This window comes from Dasypus novemcinctus, chromosome 12, assembly GCF_030445035.2.
Source record: "Dasypus novemcinctus isolate mDasNov1 chromosome 12, mDasNov1.1.hap2, whole genome shotgun sequence".
Taxonomy (NCBI): Eukaryota; Metazoa; Chordata; class Mammalia; order Cingulata; family Dasypodidae; genus Dasypus; species Dasypus novemcinctus.
Genome location: NC_080684.1, coordinates 58,840,395 through 58,864,630, shown reverse-complemented (window position 1 = coordinate 58,864,630; position 24,236 = coordinate 58,840,395). Strand labels below are relative to the sequence as shown.

General features: G+C 38.8%; 1 protein-coding gene and 1 pseudogene across 1 annotated transcript in view; one reads left to right on the top strand and one right to left on the bottom strand.

Moving 5' to 3' along the window:
• The first annotated feature begins 4,981 nt into the window (after nt 1-4,981).
• Nucleotides 4,982-24,236, top strand: part of OSBPL8 (oxysterol binding protein like 8) — a 273,463-nt gene continuing 254,208 nt past the window's right edge. The window contains exon 1 of the mRNA XM_058308448.2: nt 4,982-5,317. The gene's annotated coding sequence lies outside the window, so the exon portion shown is untranslated. The remainder of the gene's footprint in view (nt 5,318-24,236) is intronic.
• LOC101446045 (coxsackievirus and adenovirus receptor homolog pseudogene) lies at nt 13,650-22,873 on the bottom strand (annotated as a pseudogene).

Below are 24,236 nucleotides of genomic sequence, written 5' to 3'. Positions count from 1 at the left end.
AAATCTACTTAAAATGATTTACAGATTCATTGCAAGTCCAATCAAAATTCCAACAGCCTACTTGCATAAATGGAAAAGCAAATCATCAAATTTATTTGGAAGGGTAAGAGGCCCTGAAAAACCAAAACTATTCTGAAAAACAAGAATGAATTTGGAAGAGTCAAACTTTCTGACTTTAAAACTTATCACAAAGCAACAGTCATAAAAATAGCATGGTATTGGTACAAGGATAGGTATAGAGAGTAATGGGATCAAATTTACAATTCAGAAATCAACCTTACCTCTATGACCACTTGATTTTTTTAAAAATCCTGAAATCTGTTTGTTTATTATTTAGGAGGTACCAGAGATTGAACCCAGACCTTGTACATGGGAAGCAGTACTCAACCACTGAGCTACAACCACTCTTCTATGACCAATTGATTACCCCACCCCTAAGGTGGCTCCTTCATCTGTTTGCTCCTTGTTTGAGCTTTTTTTTTTTGTTTGTTTGGTTTTTTTTTTTTTTTGCTCATTGTCTGTTTTTTCTTTAGTATGTACTAGGAACCAAACCTGGAACCTCCCATGTAGGAGGTGGGTGTTCACCTGCTTGAACCACATCCTCTCCCTGCTTGTTTGTTTTTGTTCACTGTCTTGCTCGTTGTTGTTTTTTTTGCTCATTGTCTGCTCGTTGTCTGCTCATTGTTTGTTTGACTTTTTTTTGGAGGCACCAGGAATAGAACCTGGGACCTCCCATGAGAGGAACAGGCGCTCAACTGCTTGAACCACATCTACTCCCGGTTTTTGACAAAGGTGCCAAGTCCACTCAATTGAGAACAAACAGTCTCTTCAACAAATGGTATGGGAAGAATTGGCTATCCATATACAACAGAATGAAGGAGGACCCTTATCTCATACCACACACAAAAATTAACTTAATGGATCAAAGACCTAAATATAAGAACTAGGACTATAAAACTCCTGGGAGGGAATCATCTTCAGGATCTTGTATTAGGCAATGGTTTCTCAGACTTTATACCTAAAGCACAAGCAACAACAACAAAAAAAAAATTGGTAAATTTTGACCTCATCAAAATTTAAAACTTTGGTGCATCAAAGAATTTATAATGAAAGTGAAAAACAACTCACTCAAAGGGAGAAAATATTTAGAAACCAAATATCTGATAAAGGTTTAATATCCAGAATTTCTAAAGAAGTCTTACAACTCAGTTATAAAAAGAAAAATGACCCAATTTAAAAATGGGCAAAAGGGGGAGCAGATGTGGCTGAAGGGGTTGAGCACCTGCTTCCAACATGGAAGGTCCCAGATTCAGTTTCTGGTGCCTCCTAAAAGCAAACAAACAAAACAAATGAAAAACTAACTCAGGCAAGCTGTTGTGGCTCAGTGGCTGAGCCCTGGCTTCCCACATACAAGGTCCAGGGCTCAATTCCTGGTCCAGGTGCCTAAAAAAAAAAAGAGCAAAAGACTTGAATAGAAAATTTCTCCAAAGAGGAATACAGATGATTAAAAAGGACATGAAAAGATGCCCAGTATCATTAACCATCAAGGAAAATACAAATCAAACTATACTTAGATTCTACTGAGATACTATTTTGCACACTTTAGAATGGCTGCTACTGAAAAAACAAAAGCAAAAAAATAAAACCAGAAAATAACAAGTGTTGGAGAGGATGCAGAGAAATAGGAACACTCATTCATTACTGATGGCAATGTACAATGGTGCAGCTGCTGTGGAAGACAGTGTGGCAGTTCCTCAGAAGCTAAGTATAGAAGTACTGTATGACCCAGCAGCCCCACAACTGGGTACATACCCAAAAGTATTGAAAGCAGAGACTAGAACAGATGTTTTTACACCAATGGTTATAACAGCATTATTCATAATTGTCAAAAGATGGAAGAAACCCAAGTGCTTATCGATTTTTTTTTTAAAGATTTATTTAGTTATGTATTTATTTAATTCCCCCCCTCCCCCGGTTGTCTGTTCTCTGTGTCCATTTGCTGCGTCTTGTTTCTTTGTCCACTTCTGTTGTCATCAGCGGCACGGGAAGTGTGGGTGGCGCCAGTCCTGGGCAGGCTGCCCTTTATTTCAGCCTGGGCAGCTCTCCTTACGGGGTGCACTCCTTGCGCGTGGGGCTCCCCTATGCGGGGGCACCCCTTGCACGCATCAGCACTGCTCATGGGCCAGCTCCACACAGGTCAAGGAGGCCTGGGGTTAGAACCGCAGACCTCCCATGTGGTAGACGGACTGGGCCAAGTCCGTTTCCCTGCTCATCGATTTGATGAATGGGTAAACGAAATGTGGTATATAATACAATGGAATATTATTCAGCATTTTAATGGGATGCGATTCTGATTCATGCAACAATATGGATGAGCCTTGAAGATATCATATTAAATGAAATAAGCCAGACACAAAAGGACAAGTATTGTATGATCTCACTAGCATGAAGTAATTAGAATAAGCAAACCCATAAAATCAGAATCTAACATATAGTTTACCGTGGCCTGGCTGGGGTTAGGGAATGGGGAGCTACTGTATAAATTGTACAGAATTTCTATTTGGGTAATTTTAAAATTTTGGTAATGGATGCTAGTGATGGTAGCACAACATTATGAATGTAATTAATATCAGTGGATTATGTAAGTGAATTATGTTAAAAAAGGGAAGTTTTAGATTATATAAATGATACCAGAATAAATATTAAAAGTAAAAATATGACAGTACAATACAATGAACTTTATTGTAAAAAACAATGCATTTGAGTTAACAGTATAATTATAAAATCATTCTTTCCTTTATTGTAACAAATACACCACACTAATGTAAGGTGTTAATAATAGGGTGGTAAAAAAAAATGGTAGCGTCAATTCGCACAGGTTGAGAAACTGCTCACATCTCTATTGACCAACCGTGGGTCCACTGATAATCTCTCATTTCACCATTTGCTAAGCAGTAACATTTCTTCCCCACACATCAGAGCTTCCAACTCCAAGTCTGTCAGACTATAATTCAGTGAAAATTAAACTCAACTTTTACAATGCTAAATAAATAAATAATCTATATGGTTAATGGTTTGAGCTTCTTCACTTAGATTCTCTCTAAGACACAGGCAAGCTGTGTTTTCATTGTAACAATTCCATGGCAGACAGCCCTAATTTAAATGAAGTTATTTGTCTGGTATAAGTGGTCAGTGTGATCAGAGAGAGATTTTGTTGTTGTTTGCTTTCTAATAGAGGACAATTTAGTAAGATTTTCAATAAGAAAAAGAATATCTGTAAACTACTCCATATTAAAAACATATAACCACATATTCCACAGTATCATTTTTTTTTCAGGTTATTCTGTGTATCTTAAAAGATGCTGTCACATCCCTTAGATCTAAAGTGGTTTAACTATTGTGCTTTGATGATGTAATGCTGTACCCTTGACTGATGTTTTTTGGCTGACTAATTGGAAATGTTTTAATAACAAACTTTTGTAGAACTACTTGATTACTAATAGCAATTTCAGAATAAATATTTGATTTCTGGTTCAATTGAAATTATCAGTGAGAATTAAATGGGAAGTTATCAGTGTTTTTATGTGACCTTTGGGAAAACTGAAAATTTTCCAAAGTGAAACACAGGCCTAAAAAATAATTCTGTCTAAACATAAGCACACTTAACAGGTCTCCTCAGGGTACACAGTGATTTTTTTGAGAGTTCATTTCTAAGGTTATATTTAGTATTGATCTAAATTGAAAGCCTTTTTGGAAGAGATTCTGATTTATTATAGCCAAGAGGTAAACATAAAGACTAAGAGGAGGAAGTTCTAACATATGCCTACCTTCTGTAGTAATTTCAATTTAGATTGATAGCATAATCTTCATTTATATGAAAAACAGGAATAGAAAGGACAAAATCTTTATTACTGAAGTTCATATTGTTATTTATTGATTCCTATAAAATCTTATAAATTTAATAAAACAGGCTAGATATCGGACATTCAAAAATATCTACTGCTACAAAATCAGAACACAAAGAGTGTTGGAGGTATTGAAATTTTAAAATCTTTTTGAATAATACTGTAATGGTTAAGTTTAATTTGGTCAAGTTGGCCAGATTATGATGTCTAGTTGGTCAAGGAAGCACTGGCCTGATTGTTACTGTGAGGATATATCATGGGCTTAAATATCAGTAAGCTGACTGCATCTATGGCTGCATCGTCAATCATTTTCAACAATACGAGGACTTTCATCCAATTATTTAAAGGCCTCCAAAGAAATGATGATTTCAGCAGTCAGATGAGAGAATTCCATCTTTATTTCATCCAGCCAGTTTCTCCTGGGGAATTCATTGAAAACTTTCATAGGAGTTCCCAGCTTTCAGCCTGCCCTACGGAATTTGGACTTGACCATCCCTACAGTCTCCTGAGAAAATTCTTATAAAAATTTTCATACTCTTCTGTCGATTATGTTTCCCTGGAGAACCCTGACTAGTACAAATTCAATCATTTAAGTTACATCCTAATAGAACAGAGGAGAAACAACATTGAAAGTGTGAGGATAAAAAGGTGTCACAGTGAAGGTGGTTATGGAAACAATACCTTCTCCTCTAAGCACCTTTCAGGATACAGCTAGCTCATAGTGTGGAGAAGTAGGAGCCTGTGACCACCCCCACCCGAGAGGAAAATTCCACAGCCCCCTAACCACCTATATCTCGCTTCTGCAACAAGCTTGCTCAACCGTAAAACCTTATCTCAGAGCCTCCTCCTGTAGAAAATCTTGTCAGCCCCTGCCAAAAGACCAACCTGACCCAGACCCTTGTAAACAACAAGAGCTCTCCAACTGCTTGTCTTCCCTGATAAAATTCCCAGCACTTAATTAACCGCAAACATCTGCTTCTGTACGTGCTTGCTTGCTGAGCTATTGCCCCCCGCCCTGAACCTAAAGGCCTACAAGAGCAAACTCCCCCGTGACTCATGACTCGGGGCTGCTCTCTCTTCTGCATAGGATGAGGCAGTCACTGTGCAGCTAATAAAGCTCTCAATTGGAACTTTAGTCAGAGTCTGAGTCTGGTTGATATCGCTGGTCTATAACATTTGGAGGCCCCAGAGAGACAGATTGACAAGACCCCCCCACTCCAGCAGGGCTGATCTCCTCAGACTCAGGGAGACAGGTTCGTTCTGGGGACAGACCGGCGGTCTAGGGGAAGGCCTTGGAGAGACGTTCCTCCACCCTGGACGTCGCCCGGCCCTGGAACTTGTCTCCACCTAAATTCTATCTGGAGAGCGTCAGGAGTTCCTGGGTCCAGGATCAGCAAACGGGATGTCCCTAGGTGAGTCTGTTTTCTGGAAATCCTCTGCAGAGTCTGTGGATTGTGGGGAAGTGGATCTGCTGGACACAGAGAATAGATCCCACCCACCGGTCAGAGCGAGACATCACTCTTGACTCCAGTTCAGGTTGTCTGGTTTGTCTCTTCATCTGTCTTAATTGTTTGTCTTTTTTGTATTTCTGTTCTGTGTAATTTGTGAAGAATTATGAGTTAATTGCAAACTGTATGTTTCTGCTAATGTGTTGTAATTGTTTTGTATTTGTCTGTTTGTTCAATGTCAGTGTGTATTTTGATACCTCTGGATGATGATATAAATTAATAAAGATTTTTTAAAAGAGTCTATTCAAATAGCCAAATATTAAATAAGCACTTATATTAATACATAAGTTTGAATGTTAATGGGATTTATACAATGACAAAAATTGTAAGTCTTAACAAAATTACTGTCTTTTCATTAAAAAAATAGTTCTTGCCTCAATTAAAATGAAGTTTATTTTTCCTCACAGAATAAAATGAAGTATGTAAAAAAATGAATATTAAAGAAAGTAAAAAATTTGTGGGAATGCTAACTGAAATTTAATAAGTTTTTCAAAAAGGTGTGTTTTGCCCTAAAATAGGATGGCTAATTTTCATAAACTCATGAAACTTAAATACATGTGGTAAATTGTAGAAGGTATTGTGGTAATTTTAAGTAAGAGAATGTGTTCTGTGAAAATAAAATTTGTCTTAAAGTGATGTGAGCTATGGGTGGGAGCCTCTTTGTCTCTTCAGAGATAACCTTAACCTAAGCTGTCTGTACTGACTTGTGGGTGTGGAATGATAAGAGGCTGCAGTCCTGCTCTTGGTGACCATGGCAACAACTCCAGTCCCAGGAGGCAATTTAGCAATGCAAACTCGATATATACCAGTCAGTCCAGGAAACTCTGATGGTGGTAATGCCAAAACTTAAGGGAACTTGGACTTGGCCTCAAATAAAAAATATAATATAGCCTGTGCATAAATTCAAAATCATCTAATTCTGTATCCAAGTGTGCCTAGTCTCTAGAAATCCAGTTAAGTGATACAGGCTTTGAATGTTCAGAAAGGATGTAAGACTGAATGTGTATTCAAAGTTGCATCCAGACAGAATGTGGGCAAGATGCTAATCCTTTTTTTTTTTTTAAGATTTATTTATTTATTTCTCTCCCCTCCCCCCGACTCCAGTTGTCTGCTCTGTGTCTATTTGCTGCATCTTCTTTTGCTGCATCTTGTTTTGTCTGCTTCTGTTGTTGTCAGCGGCATGGGAATCTGTGTTTCTTTTTGCTGCATCATCTTGTTGTGTCAGCTCTCCGTGTGTGCGGCACCATTCCTGGTCAGGCTGCACTTTCTTTCGCACTGGGCGACTCTCCTTACAGGAAGCACTCCTTGCGCATGGGGCTCCCCTACGCAGGGACACCCCTGCGTGGCAGGGCACTCCTTGCACGCATCAGCACTGATCATGAGCCAGCTTCACATGGGTCAAGGAGGCCTGGAGTTTGAAACACAGACCTCCCATGTGGTAGACAGATGCTGGACCAAACCCGCCACTGATGCTAATTCAAGCTCACCTGAGGTGTGAGCGATATGTTAATTCAAAACCTACCTGGTACTCAGGCAAAGACTTAACTAACAAAGAAAGAAAGCACCCGAATCCAGCCGTCAGTCAATAAACCATTTTTCCTTCTCAAAATCATTCCTGAGTCCTGGCCTTTCTGTACACAAATATTTGAATCTCTCTCAAATTCTACAACAAAAGTAGTATAATTATAGTCTATATGGGTATAAATAATTATAAGAAGTTTAACAAAGCATTATTTAAATTAAAGTGTTTAAATGGCTAAATCCAGAAAGTCACTATTAAACAAAAACTGAATTGATAATAATAATAATAAAAGGTAATTTTATAACAGGAGGGCTTGTCGGAGGCCAGCCTCCCCTGCCAACTTGCTTCTGGGAGACTGTTTTTGGTATTGCATGCTGCTAAGTTTAAAGTGAAGAAAAGTTTAATGTTGATGGTAATTTTATGTTATAAGAAGTTTGCCTGGTAACTTATGTATGTGGGATGTATGGAATGTGTTTTTATTGTTAAGGAAACAGGAGAAGATTTTGTCCTGAGATAAAATGATTGATTATTGGGAATAGTAGAGTGTGGGACAAAGCCTGGGTGAATGCTGAAAGTGTAGAAGGTTTGTGAAGGGGAAATTTTTGTGATTAAGGTTGAGTGAGATTTGGTGGGTCTGTCCGTAAAGTTTTAAAGGGTTTAGTATCAGGTAGTATACTGATGCAAGGTTAGAAATTTTGTTCTTTCTCAAAATCTCTGAAGTCATTAGTCTGTTTTGATAAAAGTTTCCTGAATAATCAGTATACAAAGAAAGTCTGTTTTATCAAAATAGCTTCTTATGCTTTAACCTCATCATTTCCTCAGTGTTTGAAGAAGAAAAGGTCTTATCTCTTTTAAAGGAACATAATGTTCAAACCTGCTTTCTCAAAATCAAATCCCGAAAAGTAGCTTTTTATTTCAAACAAATTGCAAGAGATTTGTTCTTTTACCTTGAAAGAAAATTAAAGTAATAGTTGAGTTCATTTAATATGTTATAAGTTGAATGGGAGGTGTTTAAAAGTGTTATAAAATTAACAGGTTTTTTTCTTTAACCCTCTGTTAGTTAAAGTTGTATGAGTAAAAGGTTCAAATGAATACTTAAGAGTGTATAAATTTACCAATATTTCAGCATAATATTAAACAGAAGTACAATGTGGTTAATTATGGTTTTAATTATTATTTAAAAAGTGTGTGTCACAGAAACAACCTCTTATCATAAACTAAAGTAACAACACTGTAGTATGCAGCAGTGCAAATATTGCTTAGTTTGTTGCAAAAAGTTAATGTCCAGCTGTGTTGCTATCACTTTGTTTTAAAACTAGCTAAGACTAGTGTCTTCTTAGACAGGTCAAGCCAGTCTGAATTCCTCTATCTGTAAAAAACCTAACAATGAACTTTTGCAGTGCTTTTTGGGGCTATGTGCATAGCCCAACCATCTCTCCTGGCATGGTAATAATAATCTGGCTGTGTAGAAAAAGATCTGTGTCTAAAACCCTACTGATAATATTACTAACCAGTAATCCTTTTTTCAAAATTAAAAGAAACATCAGAAACAATAGTATCTTATCTTAAGAGCCTGAACTACCCAAACAACAAACAATTCGAACTGGCTGCAAAGTCCCTGCTGCTCTATCAAATTCTTAAGTGTTGTTTGGCTGGGTAAGATAAAACTATACTTTCTGCTGTAATTGATGAAGTACAATGTTTTCTCATGTTAATAGAATTTGTAATATTATTAAAATACTAAAAATCTTTCATCCCTCATTTAGCTCAAATATTAAAACCATTGTATGTATTAATTGGGAAAAAAATCCTTCATGGAAGTAGGAAAACCTCCAGCAAGCTGCTTTAAATAATAAAAAAAAAAAAAGTAAATTGCGGACATTAACTTAGTCTATGAATTAGATGTAGCAAGCACCAATATTTGTTTTGGGTGGAGTTTGTGGCAAAGGCAAAATTCTAAACAAGTACCCCTTGGATTTTAATCACAATTCTGGAAAGAAGCCAAAAGCACAATATAAAAAAGCAATTATGTGCAGCAAAAGAAGTTCTGCTAAAAGTGAAAGATTTAACCCAATAGTGTCTGGTCACTCTGAAGATAGCCATCCCTATCCAGGGGTGGATTGCAAATACTAAAAGCAAGACAGAAATGATGAACTATTTTAAATCACCCTGAGATCTATGAAAAAACATCTGGGATACCTGCTAGTAGTAACAGGTGACTGTCATGTCCCTGCCCACCCCACTAACATTCCTTTTAGGACTGTTAACGCAGATGCCTTTGTGAATATCCAGGACCCTACCACTAGAACCTGAGAAAAGGCAAAATGACTCCACTGAAAAAAACAAACATCATGAGTACCAATCCATGTGATGCCTAGCCCAGCAATTCTGGCTGCCTGTTACTTGCCAACAGCTCATAAACATCCCCCATAACTTCCTTCATGCTTACTCCAATGACTGTAACATCAGATCCCTTCTGCTCTTGAGAGGAATGAGCCCCCAGATGCACTATTCAAATCCTCTGGGGGAGTAATACAACAAAAACCACCCGAACTGTATTCATTACTTTAAAAAAACAAAAAGGGGGAAAAGTAAAAATATAGCCCAAAGTTAAAATACTTCACTGAAACCTGTGGCAATTACTGTCACACATCACATTAACTTTACAAATCCTGGAACTGTGAACTTGCAGCTTGTGTCTGCCTATGAACTTTGAACCTGCATGCCCTCTCTTTATGCTACTGTGGCAGAAATTGTTAACATTACAAAAGAAAATGAATACCACCCCTTGGGCTAATGTTACTCATAGTCATAACCAGCAAAAGAATTTGGGGAAGATATTTCTTAGAATTGCCCCTACTTACAAATGGTTGGGAAATATAAATAAAACAAAACAGTATTTAACCCTTAATCAAACATATCATTTTAAAGCCTGTGTTAGAGAACCATTTGTTTTCATAACTGGTAAGGTAACGATTAAAAATGACTCATTGTTTTATGAAAATTGTGCCTAGTGTACATGTCTACCAGAAAGTGTGTTGCAGGATGGAGAAACAATAGCGATGGCCAGAAGAAGAAAAGGCATCTAGATACCTGTGAGAATGATGCAGATTTGGCAGTCGTCCCCTGAAAGTCAGTTATTGCTACATACAGTACAAGAATTCTTGAAACAGACTAAATGCTTTATTGAACTGCTTATTATAAACATTTTGAGACTGATTGGAATCATTACCGCTGCTGCTACTGCTATGGTAGCTACATAAAAGTACAAACAACAACACGTTCATGATTGGCATAAAAATGCTAGTGATTTGTAGCATAGCCAAGAGCACATTGATTAACAGTTAAATAATTGGGTTAATACTTTAAAATTGGTTGTTTTGCATATTAGAAATCAAATTGTATAATTTAAACTTAAGGGGATTGAAATGTGATTGGAATGAAAGCAACTTTTGTATTACTCCTCTTGCCTATAATTCATGTGATATAAAATAGAAAAAAATTAAGAATCATTTGCTAGGCCATAAAAGTAATATCTCTCTGGAAATAATTGAATTACAAAGAAAAATATTAGAAATGTCTCAAAATCAAATTCATGTAGCCAATAATAAGAATATTTTCTCAGATATGATTTAATATATTACAAAATTTAACCCAGTCAATTAGTGGAAATCACAGCATTTCCTGTCAGCTGTAGGAATAGGGCTAATCATATTTGTTCTGTTGCTCATTATTTTCACCTGTGCCGGACAGTGTTTTCAAAGAAAATTGCAAAGCATAACAGCCATGGAACATGTAAATAATCTGCTGCTAGCAAAAGCACTTCAATAACTTCCCCAAGTTGAAGAGCTTGGCTGGTAGTCAATGACGGATAAGACTCTCGGAGGAGGGCAACCTAAGACAGGCATGGTCACCTCAACTAAAACAAAAAGGGGGAAATGGAAACTGAGGCATAGTGATCTGTACATCACTTCTCTGGAGAAACTGGGAGAGAGTATCTTGAAACATCGAGTCTTGAGCACCACCGGCACAAGAGGGCCCCAATCCTAGTTTCCCTTCTAATTAGGCTAGACATTACTGAGTCAACTGTGGTAAAATCAGCAGCTCTCGTAAAAAGTCACTCTGATGTCAGCCAATTGTCAGCCCTAGTTACCCAGGACCTCAAGAACCTTGAATATCAAATTTCACATTTAAAAGAGGCACTTGATTTCTCCAGAACCAGTGGGGACTGGACTTATTATTCCTCAAACAAGGAGGCTTCCGTTTAGTTTTAAAAGAAACTTGTTGCTTTTATGCTAACCACTCTGGCATCATTTAAAAAAAGCTTAAACTTAGTTCGGAAACAATTAGAAGAATGAGAAAAAGCTCAGTCAGCCACCAAAAATTGGTATAAAAGTTTATTTAATTGGTCCCCATGGCTTACAACCCTTATCACTGCCCTTTTGTGTTCCTTAATCCTCCTATTATTGCTGTTAACCTGCGGCCCACTCATAATCAATCGTTTAGTTAGATTTATGCGAGAAAGAGTGCAAACCATTAAGTTCTTAATCCTGAATACCCCATACCAAAGCTTACCTATTAGGACACTGTAGAGTACTCAAATTCAAAGGTTTGAATCTGCCCAAAAGAGTAGGAATGTGGAAAAGTAGGAGCCTGTGATCAACCCCACCCAAGAGGAAAATTCCACAGCCCCCTAACCACCTATATCTCACTTCTGTAACAAGCTTGCTCAACTGTAAAACCTTATCTCAGAGCCTCCTCTGTAGAAAATCTTGTCAGCCCCTGCCAAAAGACCAACCTGCCCCAGACCCTAGTAAAAAACAAGAACTCTCCAACTGCTTGTCTTCCCTGATAAAATTCCCAGCACTTAATTAACTGCAAATATCTGCTTCTGTACCTGCTTACTTGCTGAGCTATTGCCCCCCACCCTGAACCTGAAGGCCTATATAAGCAAACTCCCCCCGTGACCCGGGGCTGCTCTCTCTTCTACATAGGATAAGGCAGTCACCGCACAGCTAATAAAACTCTCTATTAGAACTTTATTCAGAGTCTGAGTCTGGCTGATATCACTGGTCTATAATAATAGGCACCAGAAATTCATAATAAAAGTTAAATTACTGCAAAAACATCGATGAAAATACTAACACAAATATAAGAGTAATTTCATGTAAAAGCCTATTTAAAAAATGCTTCCAAACAAGTAAAACTAAATACTTAGACATTGCATAGATATTTAGCTTAAGCTTATCATTAAAAATATACACAGTGCTCTGGCTAATTGTAAATTCATGCCAACACTAATTTATAATGCAGCATTTAATACCACAGTACAAAAAGAGGTTAAAAGAAATCAACTCCCTACTAAAATCTAGGGAAAAGGCATTAGAGGTAGTGAAATAATTTACTGCAAACCTTATTTACTATAGAGAAACTGTTGGCTCATTTTACTATATCCACATTGCCTCACAATTTAAAGGAAAGTACAGTAAATTTACTTTTTTCTACTAAAACAGTTTTTAACATATTTGGTAGTCAGGAGTACTCTTTATCCTCCTTCCCTCCCTTCCTTCCTCCCTTCCAGCCTTCAATCACTGTGAAAAACTAAGACTTGAACTTTTTCAAACCTCAATCTGATTTTCTGGAGCTACACAAAGACATGTCGGCCATACAATAGCAACTGTACATTCTCCTAAGTCTCAAATATTAAGTGGATGGAGCAGACATACTCTCTTAAAACATATTTGATCATTCTGACTCTATGAAGAAATTATCATCAGAAATTGTTAAACCATGCTTGCTCTGTGCTAGAATCATCAGAGGCACCGTTCTACTTGGATAAGGAGCAGTTAATTTAATGAGTGGGGGAGCCAGACTCCGAGGAGTGCATTCAAAGTGTTTGCTCCATACTGTACTTAGTTATACTGAGTTTCCCATATTGGAAGGAGACATGGATCCCAGAAATAAATGATCCTTGCAATGTAGCTCCTGACACTGGATGTATGGAAGAAGCACATCTTCCCCAATATCACAATGAACTTTCTTTTCATATTTTTCTTCTCTGCGCTTTTTTAAAAAAGTATTTATTTATTTCCCACTCCCTGTTCTTTTGCTCTGTCTGCTTTCTGTGTCCATTTGCTGAGTGTTCTTTTGTGTCTACTCTTTTTAGATGGCACCAGAACCGATCCTGGAACTTTCCAGAGTAGGAGAGAGGCACTTAATCTCCTGCACCACCTCAGCACCCTGGTCTAATGCATCTGTTGTTGTCTGTCCTCTCTGTGTCTTTTTGTTGCATCATCTTGCTACATCAGCACTCTGCGTGGGCCAGCTTGCCTTCACCAGGAGGCCCAGGGAATTGAATCTTGGTCCTCTTGCCAATTGCTTGAGTTACATTGGCTTCCAGTTCTCTGAACTTTTTACAACAGATACAAAGATAAGACCAATGAGTAAACAAAGTTCCTATAAAGGCTCCTACAATTGCTTCAGATACATTTGGAAGCAGGTGTATCTCAGTGGTTTGAGCTCCTCCCTCCCATGTAAGAGTTCCCATGTTCAATCTCCAGTACCTCCCAAAAAACAAGCAAAACCTATGAAGAGGCTTCAAATGCATTTGAAAGGGAAAAAACATCCAGGCACTGATGAGAACCTACAGTGTTTTTTATTGTGCAACTGTGTGTCCCAGATTAACAGATAAACTGGTGAAGTCATTTTTGCTAATCATGAGGTGGGTAATTTATGTGATTTAGACAACTTTGCCATTCATATTGAAATGGAAGTGAATCTTCTTTTGGTTCACATTTTAGTTCTATAAAGTCATTTCCAATTTCTTCTGATTCATCAGTATAACATCTTGTACCCTAAGGCTTAACAAGAACTGTCAGAGGAATCTTATTTCTAACACTAGGAGCTTTTTCCCCTTTGCACTGACATGTGCCAATATATCTGATAATTGTAAATTTATTATACTTGTTGATGAATCACCAGAGTTGAGATCACTACTTGTAAAATGTATTTGTCCTTTCAGTCTTGATTGAAGTCATCATAAAGTCTGTCTCCAGAATATATAATAATCTCTTGATCCACCTTGTGATTATCAGCTAGTGGTAGCAGCCCTCAATATCCAGTAGTCCTTGCTCAGTCGACCAGGGTAAATGTGCATGGCAAATAGGCAGGTTTTCCTTCGTCCTTTCCAATTATCTTTTCAGGGGAGTTATACGCAAAACTTCTGGTAAAATCCGCGACTCTGCACAGGAGAAAGAAGCGCAGCGTGGGACCATAGATAGCGGCTGGAGGTCAAAGGTGGCGGCTGCGGGAAGACCGAGGGCTCTCGCTGGAGTTCTCCATTTCTGGTTCCCCACTGGTTCCCCACTGGTTCGCGACTGGCTGCTGCTGGTGGCGCTACCCTTCTGCACCTCTGCACCTCCACCCTTCCGGCGCACAGCGCCCCCAGCCTGCTCCGCAGGTGAACCGTGAATTCCACGTGCATCCGGACTTAGGAAATTTTTTCCAGTGGCCCGCACTGCTCCTCTAGCTGATCCCAGACACAGGCATGGCCCGCCCAATTGGACTCTTTGGCAAATAAGTTTTCCCGCAGCAGCTCGCCATCCGGATGCCCAGGCAGCCGCTGGTCCCAAGCCTGAGCCCGAGGTGCTGTGTTAGAGAATGACCCCTGAAAGAGGTGTTTTTTCAGCAGAAAAACTAAATGAAATGAAGGCGGTCAGCCATGCTAGTATTTGGGAGCTAATGAGTTTCAAAACTCTTAAATTTTGATTAATTCCCAAACAGGGAGCATCTTAAAAATATTCAGGTGAATTTCTCTACGAAAAATTCTTCATTTAGGCAGGCAATACACGGATTGCTGACACAGCCCTCTATTGGCCCTACTTCACAATGATTTTCTAGCTTCTCATTAGTCACAGAGCACCAACTACAGTTGATTTTTTATTTGCGGTAATATACTATAAAGTCAGAGCTAACACTGATATAAGTAATCCTGAACCATTACTCCTAAGGAAATTACAGGGTTAGGTTCCTGTGAGCTTCTGGTCACAACATTTTAACCAACAGATCAATACATAACCTTGTTTTACGTGTATTTATGTTTAAAGACACCTTATGTAGAGTAGGGATTAGAATGGATTTATTGATATTCTATTCATGAACTATTGTAATTAGTAATCAAAGAAAATGTAGCCTTGACATGGAGAAATGGCCATGGTAGCTGCTGAGGGTAGGGAGTGGGAAAAAGAGATGTGATGTGGGAATATTTTCAGGACTTGGAGTTGTCCTGGGTGGTACTGCAGGGATGGTTACTGGACATTGTATGTCCTCCCATGGCCCACTGGGTGGACTGGGGGAGACTGTAAACTATAATGTGGACCACTGACCATGTGGTGCAGCAGTGCTCAGAGATGTATTCACCAAGTGTGGGGTGGGGGGTATATGGGGACCTCATTTTTTTAAATGTAACATTAAAAAAAAAAAAGAAATAAAAAAAATAAAGACACCTTATGTAATGCATATTGCTGATTAACATTGAACTCATGGTCAATAGCACTCAATACAACTCATGCCTGAACAAAGCTTACCTAACACACTTATTTTCTCTTTAAGGCACATCACAGCCTTCCTGTGTTTAGGAACATTAGGCAGCACTTCAGCATTACATAGTGAAATCACTGATTTTTAAATAGTGAAATCACTGTTAAAAAGCATGAAAATGTAAAAAAAAAGTTGCACTAAATATAATGCAAAAAGGACACTTTTTTATTGTATTAGAACTGAAACAAGAATGCAGAGTATTGCCTTGTTCAAGCTCAGGAGGAATGCATCAGATTATTCAGATTTTTCTTTGTTGTGTGCATGTTTGTAAATGACCATGAAAGCACTGTGAGTATTGATTTGGGGCTTACAAATGAATTTTATTTTATTTTTCTTCTTTATTTTCTTTTAAATGTTACAGTAAAAAAATATGAGATTCCCATATAGCCCCCACCACCCCACCCCACTCCTCCCACATCAACAACCTCTTCCATCATTGTGGCACATTCATTGCACCTGGTGAATACATTTTGGAGCACTGCTGCACCACATGGACAGTGTTCTACATTGTAGTCTACACTCTCCGCCAGTTCACCCAGTGGGCCATGGGAGGACAAACAATGTCTAGCATCTGTCCCTGGAGCACCACCCAGGACAACTCCAAGTCCTGAAAATGCCCCTACATCATATCTCTTCTTCCCTCTTCCTACCTCAGCAGCCACTTTGGCCACTTTCTCCACATCAATGCTACAATTTCTTCCATTATTAATCACAATAGTTTCCCAGCAGAACACCAGTAAGTCCACTCTAATCCATACTCTATTCCTCCATCCTGTGGACCTGGGATGGTTATGTCCTGTCCCTCTACATCAAGAGGGGGCTTAGATTCCACATGGAAGATGGATGCAATTCTCCTGCTTGTAGTTGTTGGCACTCTTGGCTCCCTGGTGTGGTAGTTGACCTTCTTCACCTCCCTGTTAGCTGGCCAGGGTAAGTCCAATAAACCAGAGGGTAGGAGTTGCAAGTCTGCTGAGGCTCAGGGCCTGGCTGTCACATGGACAGTCCAGAGATTCGGGTCTCCTGAGTATACACCAACCCCAATGCCAACCACAGGTCTGGTAAAAGTACAGAAGAGGCATGTGTAGAAAGGTCATATCTGAGTCCAGCTCCATCACACTCAGGAACACAAACTCCAAAGTAGGGCCAACTGATATGGCATTGAACTCCAGAGCCATCTGCCATGACTATAGAACTTGTGGGTCTCTGTAGCCCTCAGGAGAACCAGTATCTGGGTTTCTATCTACTTTGGCTGTCTCTGGTAACTTACTGAGGCATGCATAAGCATTACCCCTCTGATGACCTTCCAACTCTTTTTTGGAGACTCATAGCCATACAAACTCATTGTCCTTTCCATTTCCTCCTTTTATCCAAAGTCAAAAAGCAGTTTTTAACACCTGATATTACATGTAGGCTGAGATATTCTGCTGGTCTGGGTTGACTCTTTTATTCAAGGTCTTTTTCTAGTTACATCATCAGCTGGTGCTTGGTAGTAATCCCTCTGTGCCAGGGAGGCTCATCCCCGGGAGTCATGTCCCCCACAAGGGGACATGCTGAGTTTGGCTTAGAGAGTGGCCACATTTGAGCAACATGGAGGTTCTCAGGAGGCAATTCTTAGGCACCCTGCAGTTCTAGGCCTAGTTCATATTTCAAGCACAGAGGCTCATAATCATAGCCATCAGTATCAAGGACTCATTGTTGGGCCACCCATCTTTATTGGTCTTTGCCATTGCACTTGGGGGATTGTTGCTGTTCCATTGGGGAATGTGATAGACGTCCCCTGGCTAGGAACTCAGCACTCCCTCAGCTGTCATTTTCAACTGAAACCACTATGAAAATATCCAAACACATGAATTTTACTGGGTAGGCAAATTCACATAGAATCCACAAATAATGAGAATCAGTTGTACTCTGCCAAGAGCCTCAGTTTTTTATATGACTTTCCAGAGAATACTATAAGTCTTTCAGCCAAACTTAGGTAGCATCCAAGGAGTGATTGAAGTGGGATGGGGGCAGTGTATGCACACACAGGACTTTTATTCCAATCCTCCCTTCTCTATCAGCTGCCCAGACAAATAACACAAATAAATATAAATCTAAGTTATAGTGTTCTTGTATACAATCTCAAAAAAAAAAAAAAAAATTTCCCAAGGTGAACTTCACCCTCCCCCATCACACACACACATACACACACACATATGCAAGAATGCTGTTCCCATGGCCCGCAAGTGGAAATTCTAACACCAACACTAACTGGCCTCATATGATTACAGATCATTTAACTCATACTAGCCAGCCTTCTCTAATCAATTTACAGTTCCCATTTTGTTGCAGGTCAGGTTCCTATTAGTAGATTCTAACACTGATGGTGTGCATGATGTTCATTAAGGAATGTATGCATCTGTAGAAGGGAAGAGAAGGAAGCAGAAATGGACAGAGGGAGAAATTGTGCTGTGATGTAGTCTCAAAGACAGCATTGACTCACTCCACAAGGAATTCTGCATCTGGAATGGGCCTTCCAAGTTGTCCCAAATTGAGTCAAGATGGCTAGACTTTTAAAATCCTGCATTAGCCAGTTATTGGATGTGGATCACCCTAAGAAGGGATGTGAGACTTTGGGCAAAGTAGCTATCAGCAGGTGAAGCAATTCCTGAAGAGACTAGGAGATGAGGACTTTCTATTGACAGCATTCCTAAAGGGTGGAGTGAGTAGTCTTTCATTGAGGGAGATCTGAACAGTGTGTCGCATGGAATTTTAAGATAGCTATTCGGGGGTCACTGGTTTCAATCTGGCATACTGACTTTTCCCTACTTTTTTGAATATGATGGCTTTAAAACATAACTGCATTTTCTCATACTCTTCTCACCAGAAGGTGGGGTCTAATCTCTCTCCTCCTTAAATGGATGGGCTTTAGTGATTCACTACTAAAGAACAGAATTTGGTGGAAATGACACTACATGACTTGAAGCTAGCTCACTAAAGGCAGTGCGGCTTCTGCCTGGTTCTTTTACTTGGGATGCTCCAACTTGGAAACTAGCCACCATTCTGTGCAGAATCACCATCCACATAGAAAGGCTACATGTATGCATACTGGCCAAAAGCCCTAGCTGTGTTCCCAGCCAACAACCAGCATCAACCTCCACACATGTGAAAGAGGAAGCCTTCAAGGTAACTCCTGTTCCAGTTGCAGTCTGACTGCAACAGCACAAGAGAATGGAATTAACCAAGCCCAGTCTGCCCCCAGACTCATGAGAGACAAGAATAAGTACAGTTGTTCTGTGCTACTGTGACAGTTTGAAGTCATTTTACAAATCTCCAAAAGAAAAAGATTATGTTCTTGAGCTAATCCAATTTTGTGGATGTGGGGCTCACTGCGTCAGTGAGGCAAGATACAAGTTGGGTCTCTGCCCTCTTACTGGAGCTTTATATAAATGGAGACATAGAGAGAGAGACACAGAGAAAGGAAACTACCATTTTTGATCCTGCCATGTAAGAGAGGACTTGAGGATTGCTAACAACCAATGCATAAGCATGAAGCCCCCAAGAGACACCTCTCAAGATGGAGAGAGGAGGTCCAGAAAAAGACAAGCCTATGCCTGAGCTGACCTCTGGAAAAGGGTAGATTCTGGACGGGAAAATAGGGACCTTGGCAGAGATCGGCTGCCATCTTTGCCACATGGCGGGATACCAGGATCACAGTAGCTGACTTTGGTGAGAAAGCATCTCTGATGGTGTTTTGATTTGGACATTTTATAATCTCAGAACTGTAAGCTTTCACCCTAAATAAAATCCCCATTATAAAAGCTAACCCATTTCTGGTACAACAGTCCTGTGGCAAACTAAGACAGCTACCAAATTGGGTGCTTCATTATACAGCTATAGATAACCAAAATATTGAAGAGTCCTCCCAAAGAACTATGGCAGATTGATCTCAAAATTTTCCAGTCAGAAGCACTTAATTTTATTGTCACCAGATCTAACCATCATTCCAAATTTTCCTTCATAATTTCTCTCGAGTCTTTTATGCCCTTTGAAATAAGATCTTGAATGCCTTAAGTAGACAAGAAGATAATTTTCCTGTGGTAGGCAGCAATAAAGTAACAATAAAGTAACAATCATTTTTCTGTGGAATGCATCTATGGCTGTATCTAGTGGGATAATATAATTTATTGTTTTGTCTTTTGTCCGCTTGCATTTGGTAGTTCATTCTGAGACCCCACCATGACAAGGAAAAAGTCAATTACTTTAACAGAAAAGAAAGTCAGTTAATAGTGAAAGAAAAATGAAGTTTTCTAAATGTCATGTTTCATATATATTAAAAAAATAATTTTGAGGACGTTCAATATTTGAAGGTGTATTGGTCAGGGTTCTCTAGGGAAACAGAATCAACAAGAGATATCTGTTGATAGTAAGATTTTTATCAGAGTCTCTCACATAACCATGGGGATGCACAAGTTCAGGTTCCCTAGGCAGGCTGCAACCAGGGGCTCCAATGAAAGTCCAGTGAAAGTCTTTGATGAGTTCTGGGAGGCATTGGTTGTCCAAAGATGAGCTGGGAAATTCTCATTCAATGCTAGAATCACTTCCCCTTTTAAGGCATGCAACTGATTGGATAAAGTGTCACTCATTGCTGATGGCAATCTCCCTGGTCGATGTAATTGTAACCAGCTATCTATGATTTACCACTGCAGTAAAGTCAATGGTGACTTTATTACAATTAGCCCAGTGCTTGCTTGATCAAACAACTGGGCACAATTACCTGGTCAAGTTGACATATTAGCCTAACCATCACAGGAGGAATTTGACTTTGAGCCATGTGTTATGCCAGACACTGAGTATATTTGAGGGACTGATAAAAGTCAGTGGGGCTAGGATGTAGTGAGCAAAGAGAAGGAAGTATGGCAGGAGGTAAAGTTGCCCAGGTAGGAAGATGCTGGATTTTATATCTGAAATAAAAGGGATGCCATTGCAGGATTTTAAACAGGAGAATAATATGTTCTAATTTACATTTTATAGTAACGTTGTTTCTGCTGTATGGAGAAGACAGAAGAACAATTAGAAAGCTATGGCAGTCATCCCAGAGAAAGATGATAGATAAAAACCAGTAGGATTTTATGATGAATTAAATGGCATATTAATCAGGGTTCTCCAGGGAAACAGAACTGACAGGTGTTATTTGTAAATAGAATGAGATTTCTAAAATTGCCTCATACGACCTTAGGAATGCACAAGTCCAAATTCTATAGGGCAGGCTGCAAGCCAGGGAGTCCCATGAAGGTCCTCGATGAGCTCCCCAGGAGACACTGACTGTCTGAAATAGGGATGAGAATTCCCTCTCTGAATGCTGAAATCACTTCTTTAAAGACCTTCAGCTGACTGGATGAGATGTCTCTCATTGCTGAAGGCAATCTCCTCAGATGATGGTAGATGTAATTACTATATATATGCAATCAACTCACTGATAATTAAAGTCCATGAAATGTTCTTGTATTACAGTTAGCCCAGTGCTTGCTTGACCAAACAACTGGCACCATTACCTGGCCAGGCTGACAAATTAGTCTAACCGTCACAGATGGGAAAGGTGAAAAAACTGAAATTATCCAGGTTTCTTTGGTAAGCAACTGGTATGAAATTCTGAAGAAGTAGAACTGGAGGGCAGGGAAAGACCAAAATTTCTGTTTTAGCCATGCTCAATTTCAATGATCTCCATGAGCGATAGTGTCAGGAGAGAGCCAAAACAGAGCCCACAAGAGCCCCCAAAAGGGGTATAAGCTTCCGGAGGAAAATCAAGAGTGCAAATCAAAGTAGTCTTGACTTGTTGTTGTTTAACCAAATGCACTTTTTATTTCTTTCAGAATCCTTACGTGTTATTATTCTGTGTTACAGCAACAAAGGGATTTTAAGGTTGCTGTGAAATGTCTGCCATCTGGTGGACAGTCATGGAGAGTACCACAAATCTACTTCAATGGACTAGAAATATTATTGCCACGTTAAGTAAAATAAATCTTATTAATAACATTGTCTTACTAGCAAACATTCACATTTTAGTCTATATTTACCATTAGATAAATGATTGCTTGCCATGTTTAAACCTAAATCACATCAGAGTATGCCACATTTAAAAAGTGGCTATAAGAAAGTTTGCATTTTATAAAATATTAAAACGAAATGTAATTTTAAAAAGATAAATATAATTCCCAAAATGGGATTTTCTAAGAACTATATCCAGAAAAAAGTTGTTGTCTTCTGACTCTTTCTGGCTCTTTAACACAAAAGACATTAATATCCACCACCACACCCATGCCACCCCACCCCTCAATATCCAGTGGGGCCTGGAGTCAGTTTGCTAAGGAATTTGAGAGTAGATTGGCTGCATCTCTTGAAATTGGCCAAGGTGGAAGTATACTTACATTATAGAAATCAGCAAACACTGCAAACCCAGGCTTTTTTTTCCCTCAGAGAGCTGGTTTACAAGGACACTGATACTTTTTTCCCTTTTGACTCCAACTAAAAAAAAAAAAAGGTGCTCCATGCAACATCAGTTTTTAAAAAACCTATTTTATTTAATTTAAATACACAATTAGAAATTTGGGGAACCAGGAAATCCTTTATAAAATGCTATTTGAGTTTTTTATTTTTGTTTTATTTTAATTGGGAATCCCAGGATGAACTTTTAGAAAGTTATTCACTATAAATCACTATGGAAAAGTAAGATCTATCATATTGTTGGGATTTTAGTAGAACCATTACAAATCCTGCATTTGGATTTCTTGCAATGATGGTTGTCAGCTAATAAGTATGGTGGATGACTATATAAAGCTCCCAAAATACAGAATAATAGAGGAAAATGTCCTTTGAGGCCTAGCTGGTCATTTGTAGAAGGACAAACTTGAGAAGTATAAATTCTTATTTTAGGTTGGTAGAAAAGGAATTGTGATTTCAGACCGTGAATTTTAAGTCATTATAACAAGGTTCAAACACATCTTTATTAATCAAAATAGGAACCATTACAATCAACACATTTTTGCCAATGAGAAATGTTTGTTTATTCCTGTAGTGTAAAAATCCATGCTTTGGGATTCAACAAACTCTTGGAAAGCATTTTCTGCATCCAGCTCATGGTGGAAGCTTTTTTCCTGCAAAAAGTTGTTGAGATGCTTGAAGAAGTGGTAGTTTTCAGTGCATCTCATCAATTTGCCAAGGATGCTTCTCAGATGTAATGGTTTCGCTGTTGTGGATCAGACCAGCAGCAGACCACCAGTGACCATGACCTTTTTCTGGTGCCGGTTTGGCTTTGGGAAGCGTTTGGAGCTTCTTCTCAGTCCAACCACTGAGCTGGTCATCGGCGGTTGTCCCATAAAATCCCTTTTCATCACACGTCACAATCTGATCGAGAAATGGTTTGTTGTTGTTGCATATAATAAGAGAAGACAACACTCCAAAATGACGATTTTTAAAAATTTTCAGTCAGTTCATGAGATACCCACTTACCAAGCTTATTCACATTTCCAATTTGCTTCAAATGCTGAACAACTGTAGAATGGTCAATGTTGAGTTCTTTGGCAACTTCTTGCGTAGTTGAAGAGGATCAGCTTCAGTGATTGCTCTCAATTGGTCGTTGTCAACTTCTGATAACCGGCCACTATGGTCCTTATCTTCAAGGCTCTCGTCTCCTTTGCAAAGCTTTTTGAACCACCACCTGCACTGTACATTTGTTAGGAGTTCCTGGGCCAAATGAGTTGTTGATGTTGCAAGTTGTCTCCACTGCTTTAATAACCCATTTTGAACTCAAATAAGAAAATAGCTAGAATTTGCTTTTTGTCTAACATCATTTCCATGGGCTAAAATAAATATAAAACAAACAGCAAGTAATAAGTCATTAGCAAAAAAACATAAAGTGAGAAAAGCACATTAAAATGGTATAAAACATAATCACATTTATTTAAGAATGTATGCCAATATCAAACAAAATTTCAACAATGCAAAACCACAATTACTTTTGCACCAAACTAATGCTTGGTTACTCAGAAATAGTAGCTTTGATGTTTTTTTGAGGACACTGTAATCAGCTCACCCTTGCTAGTAATTACATTGTCTTAAAGAGGCCTAAGCTATAAATATAAGGAGATTTCGTTTTTAAAATCCAAATAAATCTTCACCACATAAGGACAGTACAAGACATAAAGCTATTGGATCTGGGCCTTTTTGATCAATTCTTCATCTTGCCATATTCTAAAACAGGATTTTCACACTTTATGAGTTCCATAAACTCTCATGTCAGAAAATGCAGCTCTCTGCTTTCTGAAACAGGAATCAATAGGCCTGATTCTTGTCAGCTCTGGTACAATATGGTTGAGCAATTCCTTTCAGTGGAAGCACTCACAGGCCCTCTCTGTTAGCCTTTATTGGTGAGGGATGATGGCATTCTATTGGTGGAAATGGAATGAGAGATGAATGGGGATATAAAGAGAAAGAGGATTTTATTTCGACCATATTTCGAGGCAAAAGAGCCAGGATTATTAGACATTAATGGTGACAACTGGACAAGTTTTAGTAATGTAACAAATTCCCAGCCAGGTAGATGAAACTTCCCTTTCCTTGAGGACACTTACCTTTGTATCTCTTACATCTAGCATAAAACTTCAATGTAACTTATTAACTTTTCACAAAGTAAATAGTCAAATGGTAGTTGCACAAAAAGGAAAA